Raw genomic sequence first — 10,716 nt, 5'->3', positions numbered from 1 at the left:
TGAGTTTAGAAACTCACGGTCGACTCCACCGATTCACGCTAGCACCCACGTGGTGGGCCCCAGCACCCATGTGATATCATTCCCCATTCCCCAGCCGAACAAATATCCTTCCTGTCCGCCTCTCTCTTCCATTCGCCTCTTCCATTCTCTCTCTTTCTCTTTCAGCTCGGCAAGCTCCACGAGCTCCGCGCCCTCAGGGAGCGCGCGCCGAGGCGAGGCGGCGGTAGGGGAGCTCCCCCCGGGATCTCGCCCAAGGCGGCGGCGGTGAGCTCCGCCCATCAGGGAGCGCGCGCGGAGGCGGGCTTCTCGGGAGGCGCGACGGCGGGCTCCGCGAGCGGTGGCGGCGGAGCGGACGGAGGGGAGCACCGCGGCGGCGGGCACCTCCGCCTCTCTCCGGCGGCCCCGGATCCGTGGCGGCAGCGGCTCGCGGGCTCCGGATCCGCGCCCCCCGGCACCGGGGCCGCGGCAGGGAGGCGTCGGGGTGGGGAGGAGGCGTCGCCGCCCGCCGCCGCGCCAGATCCAGATTTTTTTTGCAAAATTTTTTCAACATTTTTTTTGAATTCCTTTGATTTTTTCGGATGAATATTTTTTTAAAGATACAAAAAATAATTTCTTGAATTTTTCCTGCTCTCCAATTTTTTTTCTTGAATTTTTTTCTGCTTCTCCTTTTTTTTGCTTGAAATTTTTTTTTGTCTCTAAAATTTTTCTTCAAAAAATTTTCTCTCTCCGAAATTTCTCTACAAAATAATTTCCAAAATTAGAAAACGACAAAAAAATTATTAAAAAAGAAAAAAAAATAGTCGGGAGATCGACCGTAGATTCCCTACGGCAGCTAGACCCCTCCGATCTCGCGGGGTAGGCTTCGCCCACACGCCACAACCTGACTGATCTGTGTACGAAGCGCACGACCGACAGGAGCGACTGTCCAAGTCAAAAGCCGTCGTACGCAGAGGCAGCTCCACCCACGCAGGCAACGGTATCCACTGCTATCGGGACAATTGTCGCTGTTTCACCTACTCGTCCTATGGGATGGGCGACAGGAGGAGCCGTCACCTCGAACCACTATGCACGATGTCATCATGACCACCACTCCACAGCACCGTCACGAGGGACATTGATAGGGCAAGGCCCTCTGCCGGTCGACGTACTTTTCCTCTCAACGGGAGTTCCGTTCCCGACAGACGGATCATGGCAAGCAGGACAACGGCTCATCATCAAGGAACTCAGTCGGAAACCACTCGCCCACTCCGACTGATGAGGAAGACTACCCCAATTGAAGACGCAGGTAGCTCCGACCGGCGAAGTCCGCCGATCACCCTCCCTCTAGTCGGTCGGTAGTCATTCTGTACGAGCCCACCTTTGGACTATAAAAGGGGGTCCTTTGCGCAGGGCAAAAAAAAAAAAATGACACACAGAGAACACCCGCATAGTCATACGTTCACTTCCACTCGAAAGCTTGTAACTCCTCAACTCTTTGAGCGCCTAGGCTCGAGCAACACGAAACACCACCTTCTAACTGGATGTAGGGCATTTTAAGTCTGAACCAATATAAACCTCAAGTCATTGTGTACTAGACCATATCCGATCAGACGCACGATAAATACGCAATCAAGTAGATTAGTAGTCGGCCATTTCGGAACCGACAACGCTCCATTTGCAGTGACATTTTGGTCCGCCCCTAAAAAAACCGGGACGTTGCTACAAATCATATTTGTAGTAGTGATTTTCTCATGGCTCCCATTCCACTACTACAAAATTAATTTTTAGAAACGCCCCCTTTTTTCTAGGGGCGCTCCAAAAGGTAACCAGGTCCAACAAAATAAGCGGGGTCACTGCAGCTTCCCAGCTGTACCTAGAAATATATTTTTAGGGGTGATGGTGTCATCCGTCATTGGAAATGACCGTCATTTTTAGAGGTGGATAACGCCATCACCCGCCCCTGCCCGTGCCCTTGCCCCTGGAAATGCATTTTTGGGGTGGATCTAGAGGCAGGTGATGGCATCATTTTTCTCTAAAAATGCATTTCCGGGGATAGTGATGGTGTCATCGACCCCTAAAAATGTTTTGTAGGGACAGGTGATGGCATAACCCGCATTTATGAACGATTCTACACAAATAAATTCATAACTTTTTCATATAACCTCGGATGGAGTCAAACTTTATACCAAAGATTGACTAGACCTAAAATTTTCTAATTGATAACTTTTCATTTAAGATCATTTAATAGTCTAAAAAATTATTATAAGTTCTTATTTTAAAATTTATAAGTAATACGGATATGGATAGTGCAATTATATAAAATAGGTCTAGATCTTCCATAAATTGGCATGGTTGGCATACTTTAAATAAATTTTTTTGTCATCATAGAATATTCAAAACATTATGCAGTATATTCTCCATAAACACACCGACTCATGTGCGGCACGCACGTGAGGAAAACCCAAGAAATATTATCATGAAACCAATACCATGTTCTCGTTATACCTGCACACAGGTGGAGAGAAATGCAAATTGGGGAAAAAAGTTATGACACTAAGATACATTAATATATTTTACATCAGTTACACTTTTTGCTGCCAAAAAAAAATCTATCATGAAGGTCTGAAACAATAATACTTCAAGTTAAAGAGAGGCTGATTTTATAAATTACATACCACTGAAATTTACCCCCATAGTACACTATGCCTGAGCAACTCCCTCGCTACCAGCAAGCATAGAGATCAGCTCCTTTACAAAGAAATTAGAATAAGATCATGTACTCATCACTCAAAGCATGAGATCGTCCAAATTTGACATTGAATAAGAAAAATGATCACTGAAATATCGGAAAGCACTTCCATCCATGGAGTTTAGCATATCCTGATAGTATAGTTTCCCATGGAACCTTAACAAAAAGGGGCGGGTATTACAATATAAAATTATGCAAGCACCACCATTTCTCCAAAACCATCTTTACTAAAAAAACGGTTCAATTCATTGGTCGCTGCAGTATTGCACAACATACCTCAGTAAAGAACAATTCCATGGTAAACTGGAAGGTACCGTCCACTCAAACATGGAAGGTACTGTGTATCAGATAAATTAGTACAAATACCCTTATTAGAGTTACAGTGTTATTCATAGTTGACACTTCAAACAAAAATTCAAGAATTAGATTTTCTTTTGAAAATGACAACATGCAAAAATCAAACATGCTACTCCTTCATAAAGGCCATTATGTAAGTACCATAAAAATAATGCTACTATTGAAATAGTTAATTGGTCCTGGTACACCGAGCAATGTTGCAATAATTACTTAAGAGGAATATCATTCCAACATACAGGCCCAGAATCAAAGCTTGTGAGTATATAGGATTTATCAAATAGAACCCACCACCAAATCTTTTGATTTCAATGTAGATTGATCTGAATTTTCATTACCAATAAATCTATGAGAAAAATATTATCTAGATATATATCAAAATAGATTGATTATTTAGGTATTAAACCTAACACCTCTCAACACATGCAATCAAAAGAAATATATATCTGTATGCATTGCTGAGTTGAAGTTCACCAAAAAAAAAGGACTTCAGAGGCAAACTTTGAATATCAAAGTTAACCCTACCCCATGAAACATGGCATGTCTCAAATCCATCATGAAAAATAGCTACCTGAATTCATAGGTGCTGGTGTCATCCTTTAGCCAACTTGTTTTGGAATTCTGTTGCACAGATGATAAATGGATGTTGAAATGTTTTAAATAGCGGGCTAAGCTATTTAGCTATCTATGTCCAAAAACGGGCTATAGCCGCCGGCTATAGTGGGCTATAGCCGGCTATAGCGGCAGCTAAGAGCTAAATTGTACATGAAAAAACTTAGCTAAATCTCTCTCAAACAGCTATAGCCGGAGATTTAAAACACCCAGAAGAACTTCTAGGTACAAAAGCTATATGCAAAATTACCTTAAACAGAATGCCTTTAAAGATGCATCATTGGTAGTGCATTCCATTTGCCACCTGATGCTATTATTAGCCTTCATGTGGCTTTTATTAACTGAAATTACAAGACAGGAAAAATTTAACTTGCTCCCTGTTTAATAAATAATTTGAATCAGCCAATCAGTGTCAAATTTCCTGCCTAATATTCTTCGATTAGTCATTTCAATGGACATATCATAGGCAACGGAGATAGGACAACAGCAGGGGCTTGGCATGGAGCTCTTACCCATAGAAGCAACCTTCAATACTAAACGCACCAGGCACTACTACAGAATAGGCGTTTGTTTCAGGCCATTTGTCATGGCAGCCTTTGGGCCCGGGACTATAGGTGGCTTTTGTCCCGGGTCCAACGGCTAGCCGGGCCAGCGGGGGGGGGGGGGGGGGATAGGGGCCTTTTGTCCCGGTTGGAGACACCAACCGGGACAAAAGAGGGGTCTTTTGTCCCGGTTGGTGGATCCAACCAGGACAAAAGGCCCGCGTATCCTTTTGTCCCGGTTGGAACCACCAACCGGGACAAAAGGCCCCCATTTTGTCCTGGTTGGTGTCTCCAACCGGGACAAAAGGCCTTGGCCCCCTTATCCCCTTCCCTCTCCCCCTGGCCGAGCCATTCAGCTCACTTGTTTCTTGCTGTTCTCGGCTCGGGAGAGAGGAGTTCTTGCTTATTTCTTCACCACATTTGTGAAGATCTTTGATTCCCCGTCCATCCATCGGCGCTAAAGGTTTGGGGCTTGTTTTTCTCTTCTTCCTTGGCTTGTATAACTCATTTCATGCTTTAGAAATAGAGAAAATGTGTAGCTAGCTCATTTCTTGGACATTTAGCTAGATTGCATATGTAGGTGTGATTTTCTTTTAGATTTAGATGAGTATGTGAATAGTAGAAATTTTTAGAATGAGTGTAGACACTTCATGTGATGTACTTGTATACATGACCATATTGTGGATAGTTGATTTTTGTATTCATGAATGAATTAATGAAATGAGTATATTAGAATTTTTTGTATTATGAATGGAATATTTTGACACTCTAGTGATGCATTTATTCAGGCTCACATTGAAACCATCTAGAAGCTAAAAAAATCTTTATTTCGAAACAAGTATACGTCGTTAATCTCCATCCAACGGTGATGGCACTACCTTTCGGGAATACACGATGCGCTATAAGCACGTCGCGAATCGGTTGGTCGCATCACCAGCACTTCCGATTGATAAGAAGACAGCATTTGACGCAGTCAGCATGGCTGTTGTTGTACTGAGAGCATATTAACGAGCATGCTGCCTGTGCCAAGTGCTGTGCCTATTAATCGTAAATGTTGGTGCTGCGACTGGCCGATTGGTGACATCCTTGTACCGCACCGTGTTCCCCCGAAAGGCAGTGTCATCACCGTAGGGTTGAGGTTACTGACATATACATTTTCAGAAATAAAAATTTATTTTTCTTCTAGAGGGTTTTGGATATTGAAAAGAGTGTACTCCTGGAACTGAAGGGTGTCAAAGTAATTAGAAGTTATAGAGAATTCTTTCAATTAATTAGAGATTTCTTGAGGATTAATGATACATTTCGTCTTTTTTATATGATTTCTTTGTTATTGGCAAGAGTTATTAATCTGATCATTGTAATTGTAATAGTAAATAATTTTTGCATTGTAATGGTAAGAATTTATAATTTTGTGGAAAATAAAGGTATTTTTCAGTAAAATATGGCTTCAGCAGCTGGAGAGAGTGGCGCCGGTGGGGGTGATCGTTGTCCTTCTGGAGAGAAGGACACAACTCGAGTAGGTCGTCGGTCCAAAAAACCTAGTGCTTTTCATAGGGCAGCGCTCCGTTATTTGGATTAACCTAAGGCACACAGAATTCCCATTACAAAACCAAACTTGAAGACATTTTAGAAATTAAATGTAGAACAGTACTATACTCAATTTAGCTATAAGTAAGAAGAACATCAGTACACAAACTTACTTGGGGAATGCAGCCTGGTCGAAGGCTCGAAGCAAGCCACATCTTCAGCCATGACGTTCTCTGGCTCTGGTTCCTAAAGTGTGAAGCAACGCATGGATCCACGTCCGTTTGTTGAGCAGCTAGTGTTTCTCTTAGTCCTTCCTGGGCTCCGTGAGCAGCTAGTGCGCACAGTGCTGCATGTCCATGTCCATCGCAGACCTATCTGAAATGAACATGACATGTCGCCCCGAAATACATAAAGATATGTGAGGAGAACCAGTCAAATCGTCGAACACCCTACGCGTGAGCACAAAACATCCAGAACCTCAAGAGGCAAGAGCACAAGTGACGGGACACATGTAGCAATTGGCCGACGGGTTGCATGATCCCGAGCTCAGAGATGGCGCGTAGGGATGGGAGACGGCCTCATGCAGCAGCGGCCGTGGCACCGGTCGTACTGGTGCTCGTCCCTGTCACCAAGAACGTGGCGGGAGGTGGCCTACTCGGATCTCATCGTGAGGGCGTAGTGGCCGTCGTCGGCGTACCCGCCTGCGGTGCTGTCGGAGAACGGGACGAACTCGAGGCGGCCGCTGCCGCCACCGCCGTTGAGTCCCTCCTCCTCCTGCTTCGCCGGGAACAAGCGGCCCCTGCCAGACGCCGTGGCGACCACCGCTGCGCGCGGCTTGGAGAAAACAAAGAAAAAAGAAGAGTCTTCTGTGCGCCGGAGACAAAGCAGGGGACGACGCAAGGAAAGGAGAAACACAAGGAAGGAAAGGAGAAAAAAAAAGGGAATGTGTGATTTGGGGGCGGGATTAATTGATAGCGTGGGTACACGCGGGTGGGTATGAATTGTTAAAGGTGAAAAAAGAAACGCCAAAATGGCAGAAGTATTTTCCTGTGTATAGTTTTTTCTTGTTCCAAAAAACTTTCTCCTATCCTAGACCTGACAAGTGGGGTCTTTGTGAGGGGTACAGAGATGTTTTTTAGGTGGAAAGTGTTTTTAATTGTTTTGGTTCTTTATAGTGTAGATGTAGATTTACACACACAACATTGTAAAAGCTTAGCCGTATCTTCTTCTAGCCGGCTGCCGGCCAAAGCATTCCCACTGCCATGAGAACTTCTATTAGAATTAGAGAATTTATAATGTGTGGTTCGAAATAATATTAGAAAAGTCCAAATTACTACCCTCAACTATGGCTAAAGTTAGCTCGCAAAAAAAATTGGCTAAAGTCCGGATAACCCCTAAACTATTTGTTGGTTTAGTTTGTCCCCTAAACTTTATCATTTTGTTCAATATACCCCCTAATACATTTTGTTTTTTTTCTCCATGCACAAATGGAATCTTATGTTAAAATTTTGTGAGATAATAGTAGATATCATGAAATATGTTAGAAAAATGTATCATGATTTTTTCATCACTATTTTGATGGGGTAGTGGATTTAATAATAAATTGATCATTGAAATATAAATTTATATAAAAAATAATGATGAAAAATTCATAATATATTTTTTGACATCCGTTGTGATGTCTATTACCACTTTGCATAATTCGAAGTTAAAATTCCATTTGTCTATGGAGAAATAAAAAAATACAAATTCTACTCGGGGGTAAATTGAACCATATGATATAGTTTAGGGTGTAAATTGAATGAAAACATAGTTTAGGGAGTTATCCGGACTTTGATAATAATTTAGGGTAATAATTTGGACTTTTTTTACTAATAATACGAATCGCCAATCATAGTAAGAGGTACTTGAAGGTAATTAACAAAAAAATGGTACCAAATATGTGGGTCCGGTACCAAAAATAAGTAGGCCTGGTAAAAAAAAAAGAAGTCAATACTAGAAAACAGGCCATCGGTCCTGGCCAAAGGTACCAGCTGCCCATCGGTACCGGCTGCAACAGCAGCTGGTACCTTTGTCCATCGACGATCTAGAGGAGGGAAATTGGCACCGGGTGGTGGTACCAACCGGTTCCAATGCATCACCATAGGAACCGGTCTGAACCACCACCCGGTACCAAATGAAGGCCGCGCTAAAGGCACCGATTTATTGGAATAACCGGTTCTTATGGAAATGAAACGTGGCAGCTGCCAGGAGCTCGGGCCTAAGGCACCGGTTGGTGCCTTGACCCGGTTGTATTGAATTAATTTTAGCACCGGGTCATTGAAATCAACCGGTGCCTTTGGCCCGAGCCTATAAATACCCCAGCCCCTCCCCCTCTCAAGCTGATGTGAACTCACTGTTCATGGCAGCTGAGTGGGGTGAGGGGAGGCGAATTTTTGCTTTTTTTGAAAAAAGGTTAGTTATTTTTCTTTATAAGTTAGCAATTAATTTTTAGAAACAGTTATTACTTGATTTAGTTTATATATGTGATAATTATTTTTATTTGTAGCATCTTATTGTAGTTATATACGTTGTCAATTTATTTGATATTTGAATACTATCAAATTATTGTATTTATATGTTTTTTCAATTTATTTGATAAGCGAATAGCATCTATTTATTATAGTTATATGCATTATCAATTATATAAATATATTGTTATAAATTGGTAGTATGAATGAACTATTTGTACAGTACGATGATGTATATAAATGTATTGTGGACCCAGATGAGTCGGCAATGGATGTACATGGCCGACCGGCGTTCAAAGGAGTTCATGGATGGCGTGCATGAATTCATAGAAGCGGCCGAGAAACACAAGTATGGCGGTTTCGTTCGTTGTCCATGCAAATTCTGTAAGAATGAGAAGGATTACTCATCATCAAGAACCATCCATAGTCACTTGTTCAATAGTGGTTTCATGCCGAACTACTATGTTTGGACCAAGCATGGCGAAAGAGGAGTTGTGCTGGATAATAATGTAGAAGAAGAGGACAGGATTCCTGACTTTGCAGCCAATTATAATTCCTTTTTCAATGACACTGCAATGGGTGAGCCTGAAGAAGATACTGAAGGATACGTTGTAGAAGATGATCTTGGTCAGATGTTGCGCGAAGCTGAGGAAGGTTGCGAAATAGAAAAGGAATCGAGAGATCTGAAGCGTATGTTGGAGGACTACAGAAGATTGTTGTACCCTGATTGCAAACAAGACCAAAAGAAGTTGGCTACCACATTGGAATTATTGCAATGGAAGGCATCAAATGGTTTGTCTGACAAGGGATTCGAGGAGTTGCTGAAACTTATAAAAAACTTACTCCCTGAGGGTAACACCTTGCCGGAGACAACATACGAGACAAAAAAAAGTTGTTTGTCCTTTAGGATTAGAGGCACAGAAGATACATACTTGTCCTAATGACTGCATCCTATATCGAGGTGAGTATAAAAATTTGGATTCATGCCCTGTATGCAACGCATGCCGATATAAGATCCCTCGAGATGATCCAGGCGACGTTGAGGGGATGCGTGTCAAGAAGAGGGTGCCTGCCAAGGTGATGTGGTATTTTCCTCTAATACCACGTCTGAAACGTTTGTTCATGAACAAAACGAATGCTAAATTGATGCGATGGCATAAAGAAGAACGTAAGCAAGACAATATGTTGAGACAGCCCGCTGATGGGTCGCAGTGGAGAAAAATGGACAGAACATTCCCAACATTTGCAAATGAAGCGAGGAATATAAGGTTCGGCTTAAGTACGGATGGCATGAATCCTTTCGGTGAGCAGAGCAGTGGCCATAGTACCTGGCCTGTGACATATACAACCTTCTTCCCTGGTTGTGTATGAAGCGGAAATTCATTATGATGCCGGTGCTTATCCCCGGCCCGAAGCAACCCGGTAACGATATAGATGTGTATCTGAAACCACTGATTGAGGATCTTCTATTGTTGTGGAAAGATGAGGGTGTTCGTATGTGGGATGCACACGCAGAGGATCATTTTAACCTGCGTGCATTGCTTTTCGTAACCACCAACGATTGGCCAGCACTAAGTAACCTCTCCGGACAATCCAATAAGGGTTATAGGGCATGCACCCATTATTTAGAAGAAACCGACAGCATGTACCTCAAGCACTGTAGGAAGATCGTGTATATGGGTCATCGTCGATTTCTTCCGATCAAGCACCCATTAAGGAGGAGGCATGCTCACTACGATGGAAAGGCAGATCATCGTACCAAGCCTAGGCACCGTTGTAGGAAAATAGTGTTTGAAATGGTCAAAGATATAAAAGTAGTATTCGGAAAAGGACCCAACAGCAGATCAGTGCAGAGTGATGACGGACGTGCACCTCTGTGGAAGAAGAAGAGTATTTTTTGGGAGTTACCTTATTGGGAAGTCTTAGACGTCCGCCACGCAATTGATGTGATGCACCTAACAAAAAATCTTTGTGTGAACCTTCTAGGCTTCCTTGGTGTCCACGGTAAGCCAAAGGATACATTGGAACCGCGGCAAGATCTTCAACGTATGAAACAACGGGCCGTCCTATATCCAGAAAAAAGGGATAAAGGACGTCATTATCTAGGTCCTGCGTGCTACACTCTTAGTAAGGAAGAGAAGCAAAGTATGTTTGACTGTTTGAACAGTATCAAGGTCCCATCAGGCTACTCTTCGAATATAAAGAGGCTACTGAACTTGAAAGAGAAGAAATTCGCACACGTAAAGTCCCATGACTATCACGTGTTGATGATGCAATTGATTCTAGTTGCACTTAGAGGTATTCTATCACCTAATGTTCGAGCAACAATCATAAAGCTATGCACATTTCTCAACACAATTTCTCAGAAGGCAATCGATCCATCGAGTTTAAGCAGGCTACAAGAGGATGTTGTCCAAAGTTTAGTCAGTCTTGAAATGATATT

This window comes from Panicum virgatum, chromosome 7K (genome assembly GCF_016808335.1).
Source record: "Panicum virgatum strain AP13 chromosome 7K, P.virgatum_v5, whole genome shotgun sequence".
Classification (NCBI taxonomy): Eukaryota; Viridiplantae; Streptophyta; class Magnoliopsida; order Poales; family Poaceae; genus Panicum; species Panicum virgatum.
The sequence above is the reverse complement of the archived record's forward strand: the minus strand, read 5'-3'. Positions refer to the sequence as shown.